Here is a 20,020-nt window from a genome sequence, read left to right as displayed (position 1 = left end):
ATAGGCCAGATGATTTCAGAAAAAGCTAGAAAGATCTGCAGGAACTGATGCAGAGCAAAATAAGCAGAACTGGGAGAACAGTGTACACAATAGCAGCAATATTTGGAATATTATTATTATCTGTGAAAACTTGGCTATTCTCAGAAATGCAATGATTTGGGACGATCCTAAAAGATTTATGACGGGGAATGCTATTCACTTCCAGAGAAAGAACCTTTGGAGCCATCTGTTATGTAGAGATGGATGCATGGAATCCCTGCAAAGATACAGGGACAGCCTCACCCAGCAGGGATTCTATGCATCCATCTCTACATAACACATCTTTCACATCAATATACTTATGGTCTTATTTTGGGGTTTTGGTTATGTATAACTTTACTCTTACAACAATAACCAATATGGAAGTGTGTTTTGAGTGGCAATAAAATTTTTTTTAAAAAAAACAATACATAATGTTGATTCAAAGACAGAAGGTAAGAGTGTTTTTTTTAAAAAGAGGGACTTTCAAGAAAGCTAACCCTCCTCAGTCCTCAGTTTCCTCTCCCATGCCTGAAGACTTACTCCTAAGTCTGGGTCAGGCCACTTTTGTCTCTAGTTATACCATCACTAGCTTTGGCCACTCTGCCCTTGACTACTGGACATTTGCTCCTCACTTATCTTTGCAGCTTGCCATTCTCCCCCATCTTGCCCACCTCCCTGGCAAGATTTCTATTATCCTCTCTAAACTGTTACCTTGAAAGTTGCTGACTCATACAAAGGCTTCTAGGGGATTTCGTTCCCCAAATCAAACATGAAATCCATTCCCTGAGCCCAACTTTTTACAGAAGTAGTACCACCAAATTCTGTTGGTCTATGTAACATTCATTAGTGTTTATAGGAATATTTTCAGTTACTGCAGTATAATATATTAAATAAAATCAGATTTATTTAGGGATGTGTATTTAGCCTTAGAATATGATGGTCATTGGGGCAGTTAGGTGGAATAGTGAATAGAATACCAGGCCTGAAGTCAGGAAGACTCATTTTCCTGAGTTTAAATCTGGTCTCAGATTCTTATTAGCTATGTGACCCTGGGCAAGTCACTTCACCTTGCTTTTCTGTATTTCATCATCTATAAAATGAGCTGGAGAAGGAAATTATATCATTCTAGTATCTTTGCCAAAAGAACAATAACAACAAATGGTAGTAATTATGGTAGTAATATAACCAAGTCCCATATTTTCATGAAAATTTGGAGTAATATATATATATATGTACATATATATATATATATGTGAATTAAATTAAGGGTAGGACTAAATATATGAGAATTCTAAGATAATGCTGTGGTCACCAATTTTAAAATTAATACAGCCCAAATTAAAATGACTTTTAGCAGCTTTTATTTACAAAAAAGATAGAGTAAAAGTAGAGGAATATGAAGGAGGGTAGAGTAAAAAATCTAGCTTATCACCCTAAGTGTTGCTCCAATCACCAGCTCAACCCACGCAGGGCTCATAACCCCTCAGCCAGAGGACTGGTGGTGAATTCAGCAAGGGTTCAACCCACATGGCCTCCTCCAATAAGGGGAGGCCTCTCTGGAACTAATCTCTCCAGAAGCCAGGAAAGGAAGGTCAGCTTTTCACTCACCCAAGTCAAAGCTCTAAAAGGAGAAGGTGTAGAAGCAGTCTTATTAGAAGCAGTCCAAGAGCCGCAGTCCCAATCCAAGCTCCTTCAACTGGAAAATTCAGGACGAAGACCCCTTGGATGGGAAGTTTATCTATTTTTATAGTCCTTTTTTATGTCACTTCCTGTCCCTTTCTCCACTTTACAGGGACCAATTGCAGTCTTTAAATTTGTTTAATAGGGGCAGCTGGGTAGCTCAGTGGGTTGAGTGTCAGGCCCAGAGACAGGAGGTCCTAGGTTCAAATCTGGCCTCAGACATTTCCCAGCTGTGTGACCCTGGGAAAGTCACTTGACCCCCATTGCCCACCCTTACCACTCTTCCACCAAGGAGCCAATACACAGAAGTTAAGGGTTTTTAAAAAATTGCTTAGTACTTCCCAGGGAGTAGTCAGTCACTCATGGAGTTGTCACCCACTTTAGTAAGGGGATTGTAGACTTCCCCTACTTAGTTTTAAGTAGGGGGTGTCTATGCTTTGGGTTGACTAAATTTAAAAGTAGTGTGTGTGTGTGTGTGTGTGTGTGTGTGTGTGATGCAACGAATACATCCTATGTTCACTGAATGATTACAAGAGTGGGACAGTTTCTTCTTCATTTTGATTAGTATCAGGGTTAATATCCTCAGTGTAGAAGTTCCCTAATGCCTACTGAATTAAATACAAACTCCTTTCTTGTGTCCTTACACAATCTAATTTATAGGATCTTATCAACCATTTCTCCCATTACTCCCTGGCTTAAATCTTCTACTCTAGCTAGATCAGACTCTTCACAAACAAATATTTAGGGGCAGCTAGGTGGTTCAGTGGATAAAGGTCAAGGTATCAATTCTAAGAAAGAACATAAAAGTTTCAAAATAAATAAATATTTATTAAGTATCCACTATGCATCAGGCACTATGCTAAGCACTGATGATACAAAATGGGAAAAGATTGTCCCTACCCTCAAAGAACTTACGGTCTAAAGGAGGGAGACAACACGTGAATAAATATATACAAAGTGAGCTATATATATAGGATAAATAGGAAATAATTAATAGAGGGAAGGCTCTAGGTTGAGGAAAGAATTGAAGACTTTCTCTCAAACACATAGGCAATCCCATTGCTAGGGTTTTTGTTTCCTTTCCTTCTACCTACAATAACTCTTTCCCATTCTTCAAGTCCCTGCTTCTCCATGAAGCTCTGCCCAAATATTTTGTCTCAAACTCCCTGCTCTTAATTTAAGCTAAACTTGGAGCTCAGTACTTGACTATTCTCTGAAATTTTAATGAGCCTTACTTATTTCTTTCTCTTTTTCAAAAAATCCTTATCTTCTGTCTTAGAATTAATACCGTGTATTTGTTCCAAGGCAGAAGTGTGGTAAGGGCCGGGCAATGGGGATTAAGTGACTTGTCCAGGGTTACCCAGCTAGGAAGTATCTAAGACCAGATTGGAACCCAGGATCTCCCATCTCTAGACCTGGCTCTTAATCCACTAAGCCACCCCCAATACACAATTTTCAAGAGTTGTCTTGGTCAAAAACTCTATTTCCCTGCGGCAGATGTGGTCATGAACTTTTCTAAACTTAGCTTGTCAAGCCCTTGGCCAATAGATGTACAACCCTGGCCTCTTACCTGTGTAAGGATTTAAAATTCAGGGTTTATGCTAAAAATGAGATTCTACAGTAATATTGTGGTCACCGATTTAAGGATATTATAACTTAAGTCAAAATTATCTTTAGTAGCTTTATTTACACAGAAGTGGAAAGAGTAAAAGTAGGAAAATGTAAGGAGGTAGAGAATTATCTAGCCTATCACCCTAAATGCTGCTCCAGTGTAGGACTCAGACCTGGCAGAGCTTCACCACATTCCTTTTCCTAAAGTGGATTTTCTGGTAATCTTCAACCAAAAGTTCAGTGGTGTCTTCAGCAAAGGTTCTATCAATGCAGCCTCCTCCAGGAAAGGAAGGCCTCTCCAGAACCAATCTCTCCAGAAGTCCGGAAAAGAAGGCCAGCTACTCACCCAGCCCACTGATGCAGAGTCTCCCAAGGCAAAGTCCCAAGGAGAAGATCCAAGCCCAAGATCCAAGCTGAAGGTTCAAGCCAAAGGTCCCCTAGACAGGAAGTTCAGGACTTTTTATAGTCCTTTTTCCAAGTCACTTCCTGTCTCTTCCTCCACTTTACAAGAACCAATTGCAATCTTTCAATTTGCCTAGTACTGCCCAAGGAGTGATCAGTGGCCTCTGCAATTGTCACCCACTCTGGCAAGTGACTTGTGAACTTTCTTACTTAGTTTAAGTAGGGGTATTTAAGTTTTTGGTTGATTAATTTAAAAGTTGCTGATTGATAGACAAAGAAAGTTTGATTCATTCTTCACCCCTAGATTTTCAAGCTTGGTAGAATTCAAGACAGCCATCTCTGCTGGCATTGCTTTCAAGAATACAGGACCATTTCCCTGGACCATAATTAGGAGGAGGCCCTTTAGTGATCTCATTGCCCACTCAACATAGATTTTGTAAAATATAATCTTTTTTTTCTTTTGAACTCTTACCTTCCATCTTAAAATCAGTAGTGTGTATTGGTTCCAAGGCAGTAGAGTAGTAAGAGCTAGGCAATGGGGATTCAGTGATTTGTTCAGGGTCACACAGCTAGGAAGTACCTGAGATCATATTTGAACCAAAGACCTCCTATCTCTAGGTCTGGTTCTCTATCCCCTGAGCCACCTACCTGCTCCCTGTAAAATGAAATCTTAATAGAATTTAAAGATTTTCTAGAATGATTCTCTTCTACTGGACCCTTGACAGGTAGCTATTCTGCCTCTTGTTGGATTCTGTCATTGACAAGGAATTCAGTATCTCATACAACATGGTTTCTAGTCCTCTCATCAGCTTGACCACCTTCCTCTAGCTGTTCCCTAGTTTAGTGCTTTTTTCTTAAAATGCGGTAATTAACATATCCAAGATATTTGTGTGGGCTTATGTGACCTTGGGCAAGTCACTTAATCCCAATTGCCTAGCCCTTTCCACTCTTCTGCCTTAAAATCTATTTTAAGACAGAAGGTAAGGATTTTTTTTTTTAATGTGGTGATCAGAACTGAACACCCAGATGTGGCCTAGCCAAAGCAGAGAAGTATATTGGAATGAGCAGTACATCTGTTGTCAGAAGGACCCAGGTTCTAGTCCCTCTTCTGCCTCTTACTACCTGTGTGGTCTTGAGTAGGTAACTTAGATGAGTCTCTGGGCCCATTTCCCCAACTGTAAAATAAGGAAAGTTGTACTTGTTGGTCTCTGAGTTCTTATTCATTTCTACATCTATGATCCTGGGGGCAGCTGGGTAGCTCAGTGGATTGAGAGTCAGGTCTAGAGATGAGAGGTCCTAGGTTCAAATTCGGCCTCAGATACTTCCTAGCTATGTGACCCTGGGCAAGTCACTTGACTCCCATTGCCCACCCTTACCACTCTTCCACCTACGAGCCAATACACAAAAGTTAAGGGTTTAAAAAAAATACATCTATGATCCTAAGAGAAGTATGACTTCCATGACTTCCTCTACCCCAGAGCTGAATTTTTATCCTGGTCCTGAGAGATAAAATAGTACAAGTGAGAGAATCAGGCTAGTTCTAAGGGTTCCAAGGCATTCTCATAAAATAGTGATCAATAGGTCAAAGAGAATGAAGGCTCTTTACCAATCAATCGATAAACATGTGCAAGGTGAATGATGAGGATGAAAAGACCCTACTCTTATATTCTAATGGTGAGAAAATATATACAAGCATGTGTAATGGTGTCTTTAACATACTGCTCTTTCATATGGAACAGTTTTGCACTTTTTAAAAGGGCAAAAAAGTTAATTTTATGTAAAGAAGATAAAAAGTAATCAACTAGAAAGTAAAGTATTGTCTCTTCCAAAGGTGAACAATTTGGTGCCTAAAAGAAACAGGAAAATAACTTTAGTTTAATAAAAGCAGCTAAAATTCATGTGGGAAGAAATATGGTTTTCAAGAAATATGGCTTGTGAACAATATGGAGCAGAAAATGAACTATGGCATAAATAGAAAGGATTAAATCGCTGTAAAGGATACAAGGTAATGCTTCTTCTATATGTAGGCAGTTTAATGGTTTAAAGGGGCAGAGAAAGAACTTTTATTTATTAGAAACTGATTAAATGAGTAAGAAAAAATATTTATAAGGACACAGAGGACCATTTTAAGAACTGATAACAGGAATCACAGAATGTTATGTTCCTTCAGATCATTTGCATATAATTGCTTCAAAACTCAAGACAGCAAAGGATAGAAAATGAAAAATCATATTATGGTTTAGATATGAATGGGGTTTTTAAATAAGGTCTTGATTTCATAGAGGGATTTTGTAGGTTTCTTTACTTTCTAAGTGAAAGATGAGTACCAGGAGACTAATTAAGCCATTGAATTTGTTGGTAGGAGTTGTGGTGAAAAGGACTCAGCAGGGAGTAGCTGCAGAAACCAGCAGCAGGTACTCATTGGAAAAGTGCTAGGGTCACACCTGCCCTTCAAAGCCATTTAGAGTTCAAAACAGGTGACACCTCTCAGAAGTACCTGCTGTGGGGGCAGCTGGGTAGCTCAGTGGAGTGAGAGTCAGGCCTAGAGACAGGAGGTCCTAGGTTCAAACCCGGCCTCAGCCACTTCCCAGCTGTGTGACCCTGGGCAAGTCACTTGACCCCCATTGCCCACCCTTACCAATCTTCCACCTATGAGACAATACACCGAAGTACAAGGGTTTAAAAAAAAAAAAGTACCTGCTGCTCTCTGCTTCTTTTTCTGGTGTGAGAAAAGCAGAAAAAAGAAAGTGTACAGTTACCTATACAGTAATAGAAAAATATTGAAGCCATAGGAGAGAGCTAGGTGAAAGGTGCACACCAAAGGTGGATGAGCCACAATGAAAAGGACTCAGTAAGCCCTCGCACCAGAGGTGTTAGTCTTCCCTGAATACCCCATTCACACAACTCACCCATGGCTCCAAGAAGCAGTTATCACGTCCATACCCCAGTAAAACTGTCTCAGCAGACAGCTAAATCTTTTTGAGGGAAACCAATAGGTTTCAAACCTATTAATGAGTTAAAGGGGTGTCTGCCCCAAGCATGTAAAGACTTTCCACTGCAGAATGAGTGGATGAGAACAATTTGTTCTAATCGTCATGAAGGTGGTCAAAGCAGGTGTTGCGTGCTTACAGTTTGGTCAGACATCAAAGATGCCGAGGTCACCCACTGCATCCAGGTCATCACCAATCATCCTGACTTTTATCTTGCCTTGGAATTCAATGATTCTGGAAAAGAGAGTGAGGCTGATAACCTTGTGCAACCCCCTTATTTAAATCCAATTAAATCCTCATTCTGAAGATGGTACTGATCCTCTTCTATAATGAAAGACAAACAACAGCAATAACAATGGGAAACTGGAAGAGTATTTGAATGACAGAATCTTGATGAGTGAAAAGATGGCAGGATTGGTTTGCCTTGCCCATAGAGTCAATCTGAGTTCCTTTACCTTATACAGCAACTGGAAGATGATAAGAGAAGAGCTGGTTGATACAGAAATATCCAGTCTAGTGAACTTTGTAGATCTCTGATTTAAAAGATTAACACTTTTCCAGCCTCCTTTTAATGGTGATTGTTGTAATCCAAAGAGCTTTTAAATGTTTTATGGGTTTGAGAATAGAAGAGGAGTTGTTTAGCAGTAAGGACTAGCAGAAAAGCAGTTAGGAAAGAAATAATTTTGTGTGGTGTAAATGTTCCTGAATGGACCAATGATATCAAAGATCACAGTCCAGAGTTTCAAATTACCCAAATGAGTATGCGTTTATCTGGTAGGTTTCTATAAGTATGTGTCTAAACTGTCCAAGTGTATTAGAGAGAAAGTATGAACCTGGTTTATGTGTAGGTTATAAATTGTTTATTTTTCTTTAATTTCCTTTAATATATGAGTACCTGTGGTATTATTTTTTTTTTGCTCTATTGCTAAATAAATGGCATGTTTAAGATATAAATATGTCATTATTGGAAGTGATTGATTTCAAAGTTTTTATCTTCTAGCTAACCAACAGGGATTGGGCTTAGGCACATCATCCTGATGATGATCATCTTCTCCAATATAGGAACCCAGGATCTCCAACCTCTTGAACTCATAAGACTCCTTTCAATACTGGTGCATTCAAGAAAGGAAAGAAACAACAGAAATTTTCTAAGATCCTAGCTCAGTTCACTTTGCTGGGAGCCTGCACTGACTGCCAATTAGAAGCCAGATGGGGAGGATAGATTCTTCCCCTCCCCCTAAACACCTCACATAGAGGCTCAAATAATCCTGACAATCTGAAACTGGGAAGAAAGGAAACAACTAAACATTGGGTCACTTCTTTTTTTAATTTTTAAAATCTTTATTTTTTATCATATATTTTGTAACCACCACCACTAATTAAAAAAATTAAACAAGCGCATCAAAAAATTATGAGCAAAACCACAAACTCCACAATGTTTTCTATTTGTTTTTAAAATATGTAAATTACATATGTAAGCTAATATAAACATCTCCTTTTCCTCTTGATTTTGTGGCTTTTTTTCCTTAATGTAATCACAGTATGTATTATTCTTCTCTTTTCGTCTCTTCATATGTTTCCCTTATTTTCTTTATATTTCCAATATTTGTCACTTCTAGTAAAATGATACAATTAATTACATTCAAATGTCACAATCTATTCAGCCATTCCTCCCAATCATTACATTTGTGTTGTTTCCAGTTATTTTGTTATTATAAACAAAGTTTCCATGAATATTTTCATACATACATAGCTTTTAACCTTCTTAATAATGCCCATTAGAGCCTAATCCTGGTAATGGGATCTTTAGGTCAATGAGCATATATATGTCCGGTTTGTTTTCTAAAAATCAATTCACAACTGTTTGAGCAATGTAATATTTGGTCTATTTCTCCATGTTCTTCTCAGCATTTAATTTGATCAACTTAACCCATCAGGTTCCCAGTTAACATACATCACCAGGGCCATATTTAACTAGATTGGTCCTTGGGTGGCAGATACAATCTGTTGCTAGAATCATACTTTTTTCCAAAACCAAGTCTTTCTAGCTTGGTCATGCCCAATGGAACTTTTGATACAATGCTACAACACCTTAGAAATGCAATATTTACCTCCATAATATGATAAGTGTTAAAGTAAGATTTTGTAGAATATTTATGCTCTCTAAACATTATTGTACCACCAGAAACTATGTTTGGATTATGTTTGCATCTAAACTCAAGCTTGAATCTACTACTAGCCTCATCTAGGTATATGGGGGCTTTCCATATAGCTATCATATTTAACTTATCTAAGGTTCTATTCATCTCCTTGACTTCTTATTTATTTTTTGGTTAGATTTGTCTAGTTCTGATAGGGAAAAATTAAAATCTCCTGCTATTATTATTTTGTTATCTATTTCTATCTGCATCACATTGTGAAGATAGAATTAACTCTCCCTTTGTCTATTTCAAGTTAATCAGTCAAGAACTTAAAGTACCCCTACTTAACACTTAGCTAGCCATTAAGTAAAAGAGTTCACAAGTCACTTAGTAGAGAAAGCTCACACCTCCAAAGGCAATCATTGCCTGCCCTGGGCAGTGCTAGGCAAATTGAAAGGCTGCAATTGGTTCCTGTCCTGTGAAGAGGGGGAGAGACAGGAAGTGACATGGAAAGGGGGGAGGTATAAAAGGCCAAGCCCAAGAACTGATTCATTCATTCTGCTTTGGTGAGGCGAGCTGAAGGGAGACTCTTGGAGGCAGTAACTTTTTTCCTGGATTTGTCCATGGCTGGAACTTTCTGTGCTTGAGAGGCTTGCTGGGTGAGTAACTAGAGCTGAAGGAAGAGGCTTGTGTTGGTGGACTTTTGAGTGAAGACTACCGCAACTTCCACAGGGAGATCGGGACTTGAGGGAGCCCTTGCCAGGTGCTGAGCTGGACTTCACCAGAGCAGTACTTGGGGTGGTAGGCTAGAAAATTCTCTACCTTCTTCCTACATTTCCCACTTTAATATCTTTACTTTGTTGTAAATAAAAGTTACTAACAGTCATTTGGACTTAATGGCTAATATTTTATAATTGGCGACCACAGTCTTTTGTTTAACTCATAAATATTTTGTCAAACCCACTTTTTACCTTTACATTATTTAGTTTTTCTTTTAGAAATCTGGATGCTATGATTCTTGATACATACAGGTTCAATATCAATAATGCTTTATTATTCATAGCACCCCCTCAACATAATGTAGTTACTCTGTTCATCCCTTCTAATCATATCCATTTTAGCCCCAATTCTCATAGATCATGACTATGGATCACTCCTTTTGAAAGATCCACTTGAGTCAATAGCTATTTCCATTCAGTGGCCAATAAGTGGATTACTTTGTCATCTCCAAAGTGACTAAATGCATAGAATATCTACTCACCCCACCAAACCAAATATCTGGACAAAAAAAGAAACCTTTCTTTACCTAAATTAAAAATTAGTCTAGAGGTAATATGAAATGTGGGTCCAAATTATTTGATAATTATAGGAAAAATACTGATTCTGCCCTCACTATGTAGCTGGGAAATTTCCCAGCTGAGTCTAACCTTCCATACTTGTAAGACACAGGCAACTGACTTTTCTGTGATCATCTAATTTGCTGAACATAAAGAATGAAAAGAAGGTGTCAATATCATTTTTATGGCGCACTTTATCCAAACTTCCTCCTACTTAGCCTTCCACTTCTTCTGGGGTCCCAAGAGATGGATCTGTACAACCAACTTCTTATATGTTGCCTCATGAAAGCACTTTGAGAATAGGGGCTATTTTTTTTAAATTTTGACTTTGGATCCACATTACCTAGAACAGGGCCTTGTGGTACAAAGGCATAGAATCATCATTTTAGAGCTGGAAGGGGTTATTTATTCTAATCCCCTCATTTTATAAGTGAAGAAACTGAGTCCTAAAGAGGTTAAGTGATTGTGCCAAGGTAAACGCTTGATTGTTGGATGGCAAGACTGGATAGTTGGCTCCCTAACATTGCAGATCTAAGATACTGTGATTCTAAGAGAGGCCACCAAGAGTGACAGTGTAGGGAGAGAAAAAGAAGCACAAGAGACTTCTGTAGGTAAGAGTAGGGCATAGAACATGATCTAATAGGGTACCCCAAGAAGGAATAGAAGAACAAAGAAAATGGCATCACATTAACACATCCAAGAGAGGGTAGATAAGAATAGGAGGTGCTCAATGGTGCCAACTGGCACAGAGAAGTCAAAACAAATGGAGGCTGAACCTCCTTACTCTTCATTGTGCTCTATTCACCCAACAGAACAAATCAAATCCCTCTTCTCATTGTCAAGCCTTCAAATATTTGGAAATTGGTAGAAGTTCCACCCAAAGTCTACTCTTCTTTGGGCTAAATGGCCCCCGTTTCTTGAACTAATCTGTTTAGGTTCTCATTACATTCTTTTAGATGCCTCTCCTAAGAGATCTGAACACAATACCCAAGATTTGTTCTCACAGAGATAGAGAACAGAGAGGAAATACACATTTATTAAGCACCTAGCATGTATGGGGCCCTGTGCCAAGTACTTTTTACAAATACTATTCCATTGAATCCTCACAACAACCCTGTGAGGTAGATGCTATTATTATCTCCATCATTTGGTTGAAGAAACTGAGGTAGGCTTTCTAGGATTGTATAGCTGATAAGGGTCTGAGGATGGATTTGAACTCATGTCTTCATGACTCCAGGGAAATTAGGTGGCACAGTGGATAGAGTGCTGAGCCTGTAGTCAGAAAGACTCATCTTCTCGAGTTCAAATATGGCTTCAGATACTTAGTAGCTGTGTGACCCTGGGCAAATCATTTCATCCTGTTTGCCTCAGTTTCCTCATCTGTAAAATGGGCTAGGAAAGGAAAGAGCAAATAGCAAACCCCTCCAGTATCTTTGCCAAGAAAACCCTAAATCATGTCAAAAAGAGTTGGACACAACTGAAAACTAAACAACAATAACTTCATGATTCCAGGTCCTGAGCTGCCCGTACGGATGACTTTTTTTTTTTTAATTTTTTTTTTTAAACCCTTAACTTCTGTGTATTGACTTATAGGTGGAAGAGTGGTAAGGGTGGGCAATGGGGGTCAAGTGACTTGCCCAGGGTCACACAGCTGGGAAGTGTCTGAGGCCGTATTTGAACTTAGGACCTCCCGTCTCTAGGCCTGGCTCTCAATCCACTGAGCTACCCAGCTGCCCCCCGGATGACTTTTTAAAAATTATATTTTATTTTTTTCAGTGAACAAAAGTCTACCTCCTTTATATTCTACATCCTCATACACTCTTATTTGGGGGAGAGGGGAAAACTCTTTAAGAAATATGCAAGACAAATCCCCACAGTTGACCAAAAAATGTCTCATTCTATACCCTAAGTCTATTTGTCTTTACAGATGACTTTTCAAGGATGTAACAAGTCAGCAGAGAAAAATGCACTTAGGCAGTAATAATCAAGTTTTCTATTCCTCGTCCATCACGTTTGAGTCATTTTCCAAGTTTTAAGCAATATACTGTATTCTGTGAGTGTCGTCAGGTCTCTCTCGTCTTTTACAGCCAGATAACATTAGGACCCCAAAGAAAGCAGAGCAGCAGAAATGCCCTGGCTTTGAACGGATGCTTCCATCCCGCCTGCCGTCCATCTGTCTGATGCAGAAGGACCCGATTGCCACGCTTGTCAGAAAGCACTTCTGGGAGTCCCTGCCTCGTCTAGGAGCTCTGAGAGAACGTTGCTAACAGACAACGGAGGCGACAAATTTAACGTGATCAAACTCTGTCCTCTAACGTGACTAAGGACAGGGAGAGCCAGCCCTGTAATAATGTGCAAGAGAAATCGAGAGCCCAAATTAGATCCAGGAGGAAGGGATATTCTGCAAGTGCAACTGAGTTTTTATCTCCTCTTGTCTTCATTCTGACACTACATTAAGGAGGCTGACATCCAATGTCCCTGGCGGGCCAAATCCAATTTTGAACCAAATGGAAAAGATCAGCTTCTGAAGACGGGGAATGAATTGGCTCTGCCAGAAGAAAAATTAACCCTGAAACAAGTTTATCTGTAGCCAGTCTCTTAGGATGACTGCCTGGTGGCTGTTTAAAGGCCTTTCGGTCTGATTTTGTTTATTTCTCTTCTAAGCAGAGAGAGTTCAGAGAGTGAAATGGCCAAGCTGTGCAGGGCGTATATTCTTCACTGGATGTGCCCTGCTTTTACCCTGTGTGACTCCCAGTCAAGATGAGTTAGTTAGAATTGAGATGGAATGTTCCCAAGTAGCTCCTTTCTACAACCCTTAATGCTCAAGCCACAATCCATAAAAGGGCAAGCCAAGATGTGAGCCATTTCAGTTCTTGTTGTCTTATTGTGGAGGGTGTAAAAATAAATGTAAATGAATTGATTATGAATTATAAACTGATTTGTGGGTGATATGGGACATGCAATTTTGGCATAATACCCAAATTCTCATAAACTTATAAGGGTTGGAAGTGGGGGGTTAGTGGTGGGGGTCTTCTTAAAGTTCCCATTGCATTCTTCTTCAAATTCTACTCTGATGCTTCATCATGGAGCAGACCCTGGCTGCTTTTTTTTTTTTTTTTTAACCCTTACCTTCCAACTTAGAATCAATACTGTAAACTGGCTCCAAGGCAGAAGAGCAGGAAGGGATAGGCAGTGGGGGTTAAGTGACTTAACTTAAGTGGGGGTCACACAGCTAGGAAGTGTCTAAGATTTGAACCCCAGACTTCCAATCCATTGAGCCACCTCACTGTCCCCCAGACCCTGGGTTATAAAAGGCTAAATAAACTACCATGGACTACAAATTTTAACAGATTATTGCCAGCTAAAGAGGCTTCAGGTCTGGGCGGGTTCTTAGGACCCATTTTTCTAAGATCAGAAGAGCTTCATCTCCAGGGTGGCTATGGAGTGATGAATTTACCAGACATAGACATTCTTAAAGACTGTCTACTAAGTAGAAGAGAGGTCACAATCTATATTGGCAGGAAGAGAACCTACATCAGTGGAATCATAGCTTTCTTGAAAGGTTGAGGGGTGACTCAGTGGACTGAGAGCCAGGCCCAGAGACCAGAGGTCCTGGGTTCAAATCTGGTCTCAGATACAGCCGAGCTGTGTGACCCTGGGCAAGTCACTTCACCCCCATTGCCTAATCCTTACAGTTCTTCTGCCTTGGAACTAATACACAGTAGTGATTCTATGACAGAAGGTAAGATTAAAAATATATATTGAAGAAGAGGATTCATTTTGCTTTGTGCTTCCTAAAATCTCCATGAAATCATGCACTGGCTCAAGAAAATTGATATATTTTTGTCTGAGTATCAGCCTAGCCAGGTTCAGAAAGGCTCCTATGACTCCAGGCTGGCTGCAGGAGGGTGAATTTATGAGCCATGGCAACTCTCTAAGGATGTCTAAATCAGTTGGTCAGTCAGCTACATTTATTAAGCCCTTCTCTGTGCTAGGCACTGTACTAAATGCTGGGAATACAAAGAAGGCAAAGAAACCAAAAAACTGCCCCTGCTCTCAAGGAGCTTGCAGTCTAGTGGGGAGAGAACAAGCCACCAATTAGGTAAAAACAAAAAACATACAGAATAACTTGGAGATGATCAACAGAGGACGAGGAGGGCTGGCAAAGGCTTCTTGTAGAAGATGGAACTTTAGCTGAGACTTGGGAGTGTAAGAAATAAAATTAATATATAAGGATAAGTTTAGAAATATTATGGGTTTTATAAGATTTATTAGTAGCCAATAGAAAATAAAGCCACGTGCCATGCTAGCTAAGTCAGTTTAAAAGACGCTCGCTGTTACCTCCTCTCCCCATGATGGATCAGACCCCAAGAGAGCAAAGAGGAAGTGCAAATCCAGCCACTCAATTTTATCCTTCTGTCTACGCCATCACGTCACTGGCTACATCATCATGTAATGACAGGAAGCCAGTGGGCTCATGGGAAATGTAGTTCAGAGACCCCAAAATTTCTAATAACACAGGAGTCAGGGATGAGGATGGGATGAGGAATGAGAGTGTTCCAGGTGGCGTGGGACATTGTACCCCCCAAAATTACAGAAGTATCTTAGGCCAAACTGTAAATAGGAAATTCCTTTGCTCCCTTACATTCTTGTGTGATGCCTTGTAAAATACCTCTCTAAGAGTCACATCTTTGCTGCTGTAAAGGGTATAAAGACCCCAGACTTGAGGTCTGTGGGGGGAGAGGGGAGCAGTCTTCCACTTATGCCATCTTCCTGGCCAGATTCAACATTATCTCATTATCTTCTAAATAAATAAATTTCTCTTTTTCTTTCTTTCTTTTTTTTTTTAAACCCTTAACTTCTGTGTATTGTCTCATAGGTGGAAGATTGGTAAGGGTGGGCAATGGGGGTCAAGTGACTTGCCCAGGGTCACACAGCTGGGAAGTGTCTGAGGCCAGATTTGAACCTAGGACCTCCTGTCTCTAGGCCTGACTCTCAATCCACTGAGCTACCCAGCTGCCCCTCTCTTTTTATTTCTAAGCTACATTTCAGAGTTTTACATTCTTGCAAAGGGTACCCTTCCTGAACCCCAAGGATTCACCTCAGGCCTCCCACAACATTTTGGTACCCAATACATTTGGATATCCTGAAGAAAGCTGATTCTGCACCCCAGATTCAGTTAGGAAGGGGCCTTTCTTGGACTCCTGAAAATCCCCCATTTTTCAGGTGACATCTTTGTGGGAACTCTTCTGTTCTCTCTCCCATCGACCCCAGAGGTCAGTCTGGCCACTGGATTTGGGGTCTACCGTCCCCTCTTTCGACATTCTAATTTAGAGGAGACTCACCTCAGTGCTGAGCTGAGTGCTAAAAGTCAGGGCGACCTCTGCAGAAGCAGTTGTTGGCCTCTCGGTGAGGAACTGGCCATGTCCCATCTAAATGGGATGGAGACAGAGCATACCCTGAGATTCCCCTTTGGGAGGCATATTTACAAATTGGAGAAAACATTTTTTTTTAAGTAAGGCCTAGACAGCTTGCATCCTCCCTTGGGGAGTGGCTGTGTTAGACTTTCTCCCTTCAATCTGGGAAGCCTCAGGTGCAGAGTGGCTACCAAGCCTGCAGTCTGAGCCAAATAGGGACTAGCCAACCCAATTACCAGATCAAGGCTAGGCAGCCTGAGCAAAATTTCAGTTGGGTTGGTTTTTTTTCTCACGTTGAGTAGATGAGCAACATCATGGAAAAAAAAAACACAAGGAATTGGCTTTTTGATGCCCTAAATCTAGTGTCAGGTGACAATTAGATGTATTTTGCAGGAAAGAGGACCTTTTAGCTTTGTTCCCTCACTAGGCTTCCAGTTCTCCAAACTCTACTTTACTTGAATTTTTAAGGCAAGGGCCCACCCAGAGATCCAGGCTGAGATAGAGAAAAAGGAAACTGGGCAGCTATCAGTCATTGATTTTGACCAGAAAAAGATTATTCAAGACAAAGAGGAGCATCCAGGCCTCTTCATGAACCATCTGGTTGAGACCCTGAGAAAATCTGCTAATTTATACCCAGGGTGTGGACAAGGAATACTTGCCCTACATTCCCATTTTATTAGTCAGTCAACTCCAGACATAAGACACAAACTACTGAAGCTAGATTTAAACCCTTAGCTTCTGTCTTAAAATCAACACTAAGCATTGGTTCCAAGGCAAAAGAGCAGTAAGGGCTAGGCAATGAGGGTTAAGTGACTTGTCTAGGGTCACACAGCTAGAAAGTAAACTCAGGTCCCCTATCTCTAGTCCTGGTTCTCAGTCCCCTGATTCACCTGGATGCACCCTTTAAATTATTATGATTTTTAATTGTGTACTCTGTACACAATGAATGTGAATACACATTCATCTCTGAATTTATTCCTGCCTTCTTCCCTACCCAGTGAAACTTTCTAATAAAATTTTAAAAAAAGAAGAACCAAATCTGGTCTCTAACACTTCTTAACTGGGTGACCCTGAACAAATCACTTAACCCCCATTGCCTAGCCATTGCCCCTCTTCTGTCTTAGAACTGATAAGACAGAAGGCAAGTATTTAAAAAAAAAAAAAAAAAAAAGGTTCAGCACAACCAACCAAGATAACAGTGTCTGACAGTATATGTAAAGCTCCATTGCCATAGCCACCCAATTCTGCCAAAAGGAGAGAAGAGCATTTTCTTTTCTCTTTTCCAGAACCAGGTTTAGTGCTGTGAGATTGGAATTCACCTTCCTTTGTTTTAATTTAATCAATCAGGGACCTGGAGGTTCTTTGAGATGCGGTAGGGATACATACACCCACAGTGAAAGGAAGTTGAAACCAAAGAGACAGGAATTTGATCCCACATGCACTGCCTCCCTCTAGGTGGTGCCAGGCAAATTAAGGAACTATGATTGGTTGCTGAGCTGTGGCACGGGAGAGCTAGTGGTGGAGAAAACGGCTTATAAAGACCTTCAGAGGGCTAAATATACATGTCTTGGTGCCACTCTTGCTGGAGACACTACTGTGCTGGTGACACTTGTTGAAGGGAGATGCTTACACTGGGGACTCTTGCAGACTTCTGACTGGAGATTGGAACCTAAAGACACCTTTGTTGGAAGTGAACTTCATTCCATCAGAAAACAATTAGGGTATCTGGCTAAACTGCTCCCTACCTCTTTCCTATATGTCCCTCTCTTTACTATCTCTACTTTGATTAAACTAAATTATTAAAACTACTAACAGACTCATAATTTAATTTTAATTTTAATTATTAAATTTGGTGACCTTTTAACTATTACAGAACCAATCAATAAACATTTATTAAGCACCTTTTATGTGTCAGGCATTTTTCTAAGTGCTGGGGAAATAAAAAGAAGTAAAAGACACCTCAAGAAAGTTATACTCTAATGAGAGAGACATTCTGATTGTACAGTGTTCAGTTTTATTTATTTTACTCCTCATCAGTTCATATAAGTCTTCCCAAGATCCCTGAACTCTTAATACTCATTGTTTCTTATGGGCCAGTAATATTTTGTAATTTTCATGGGTGGCAAGGCATTGGAAATGAGTATCCACAAAGAGATCAAAGATATGGGGAAATGACTTACTTGGATAAAAAATATTAATAGCATCTCTTTTTTGTGGTGGCAAAAAGAACTGGAAACTGAGGTAATGTCTATCAATTGGGGAATGGTTAAATAAAATGTGTAGATGATTATAATGGAATACTACTGTGCCATAAGAAATGACAAACAAGATGATCACAAAAAAAAAAAAAAAAAAAAAACCGGAAAGACTTATATGAAATGATGCAAAGTGAAGTGATCAGGATCAGGAGAATCTTGTACATACTGGCTTTTTCACACAATATTTTCCATCTCCAGACTCAGAGTATTTTCAATGGCTTTCTCAAATGCCTGGAAAATTGCCCCTCCTCATCTCTGCCTGCTGGCTTCCTTAGTTTCAAGTCCCTGCTAAATTATCTCCTTCTGTAGGAAGCTTTTCTCAATCCCTCTTAAATCTAGTGCCTTCCCTCTGTTGATTTTTTCCAACTTATCCTACACTGGCTTGTTTGTAGGTAATTATTTTCATGGTGTTTCTCCCATTAAAATGGGAGCTTCTTGAGAGCAGGCATCTTTTGCAGTGCTTAGCATTGCCACCCTGAAGAAAAAAAAAACAAAAAACAGAACCACCAAAGGAATTACAAAAGTACAGGTCTTTAATCCGGACAAAGGAGACAATGCTCTGATGGCTCACCACCACTCAGAGTCAATACACAGAGCCACCCAGCTCCAAGACTCTGGGAAGTGTAATGAATAAGGGGCTGAAGCTAGTAATAATAATAGAAGGAGCTAGCTATAAAGAGGAAGGTATGGACTGTCTCCTGGGAAAAACACCAAGAATGGAAATTTCAGAACTTGGTGTTTTTTATTATTTATATTTTAGGGAATATATGAAAAGGATAGCTGCCTGGTTATATAGAGACTTGGGAAAGAGGAGTAGCTTGAGGCCTAAATACATGAGAAAGTAAGAAGGCAAAAAGTACTTAGATTTGACTATATCCACCACTATCCAGGGTGCTCAGTGGATGTTTAATAGCCTATTGTTCAGTCTGTGACAATTGTCAATCTACTGGGGGATTCTTAAAGGTAAATTCCTATAGAACCCTGGATAAACCTGGGGTTTCATAAAACAAGGTTGTCAGCATAATGCCTGGCTCACAGTAGATACAATAAATTTTATCATTATTTATTATGTGATGTGATTAATACATCACTAATATAATTTATTATATACTATTTATTTCTATTATTCATTGTATAAAACAATTATTATGCATTGATAATCCTGTATTTTGAATATATCCTATTTTTAAAATCTATATAAAATATATTCTTGGAATCTATATAGAAAAATTCTACATTTTAAATATATTCCATATTCTATTTATAATTATTGATATTACTTATCATATAATATAATTAATAATGGTATTTATTTATATAACTTATTTCTATATAATTATGAATTTATGTTTACTATGTAATCTGATTATGACATGGGCATTGTGCAGAGATGGCAGGGACCCTGTACCCTTTAACTCTGGCAGGCTGTGAACAGGGAAATTCCCTTCCCCCTTCCTGTCCTTGTGACTCCTGAGGCAAAGACCATTATTCTTGGATGTCCTTTAGGTTGAGATAGACAAAGAGATACCCCTCTGGACACACCTTGATAGCCTAAGCTCTGAGGATCTCAGGCAGACCCCACACCCACTGAATGCCTGAGTGCAAGAAGTCACATCCACACTACTGTAAAGAATATAAAAATTCCTGATCTGGAGCACTTGGGGAGCAGCTCCCATAGTTGCTCCACTCATGCTGTCTTGCGGGCCATTAATCCTATCTTACCAATAAATCTTTCTTTTTATTTTAAAGCTAAGTTTGGAGTCCTCTCATTCTTAAGAAAGGTTTCCTTCCTGAGCCCAGGGGTTCACCATTTGCACCCCCAAAACAGTTATAATAATTGTATCTCAAGATTTATTCTAATTTTGTATCTAATAATGATATATTTCTATTCAATATATAATTTAATCATTATAGCTATTTACCATATATAATAGAATATATTTATCATATATATTGAATCATTATTTAATATATTGAATATTATATATATTTATATTATATAATTATTATTTATTATATTTTCAACTGTATTTTTGGGAGCCCCAAGTTTGCCCCATCCCTCCCTTGGGAATTTGCCTTAAGGGAAGTCCCAAGACCTTGTTTTAGACTGAAAGATGGATTACCAAGCATCCATTAAATATCCTGAAAGGAGTGATAGAAATG

This window comes from Gracilinanus agilis, chromosome 1 (genome assembly GCF_016433145.1).
Source record: "Gracilinanus agilis isolate LMUSP501 chromosome 1, AgileGrace, whole genome shotgun sequence".
In the NCBI taxonomy this organism is placed as follows: Eukaryota; Metazoa; Chordata; class Mammalia; order Didelphimorphia; family Didelphidae; genus Gracilinanus; species Gracilinanus agilis.
Note: the sequence above shows the minus strand (reverse complement) of the source record.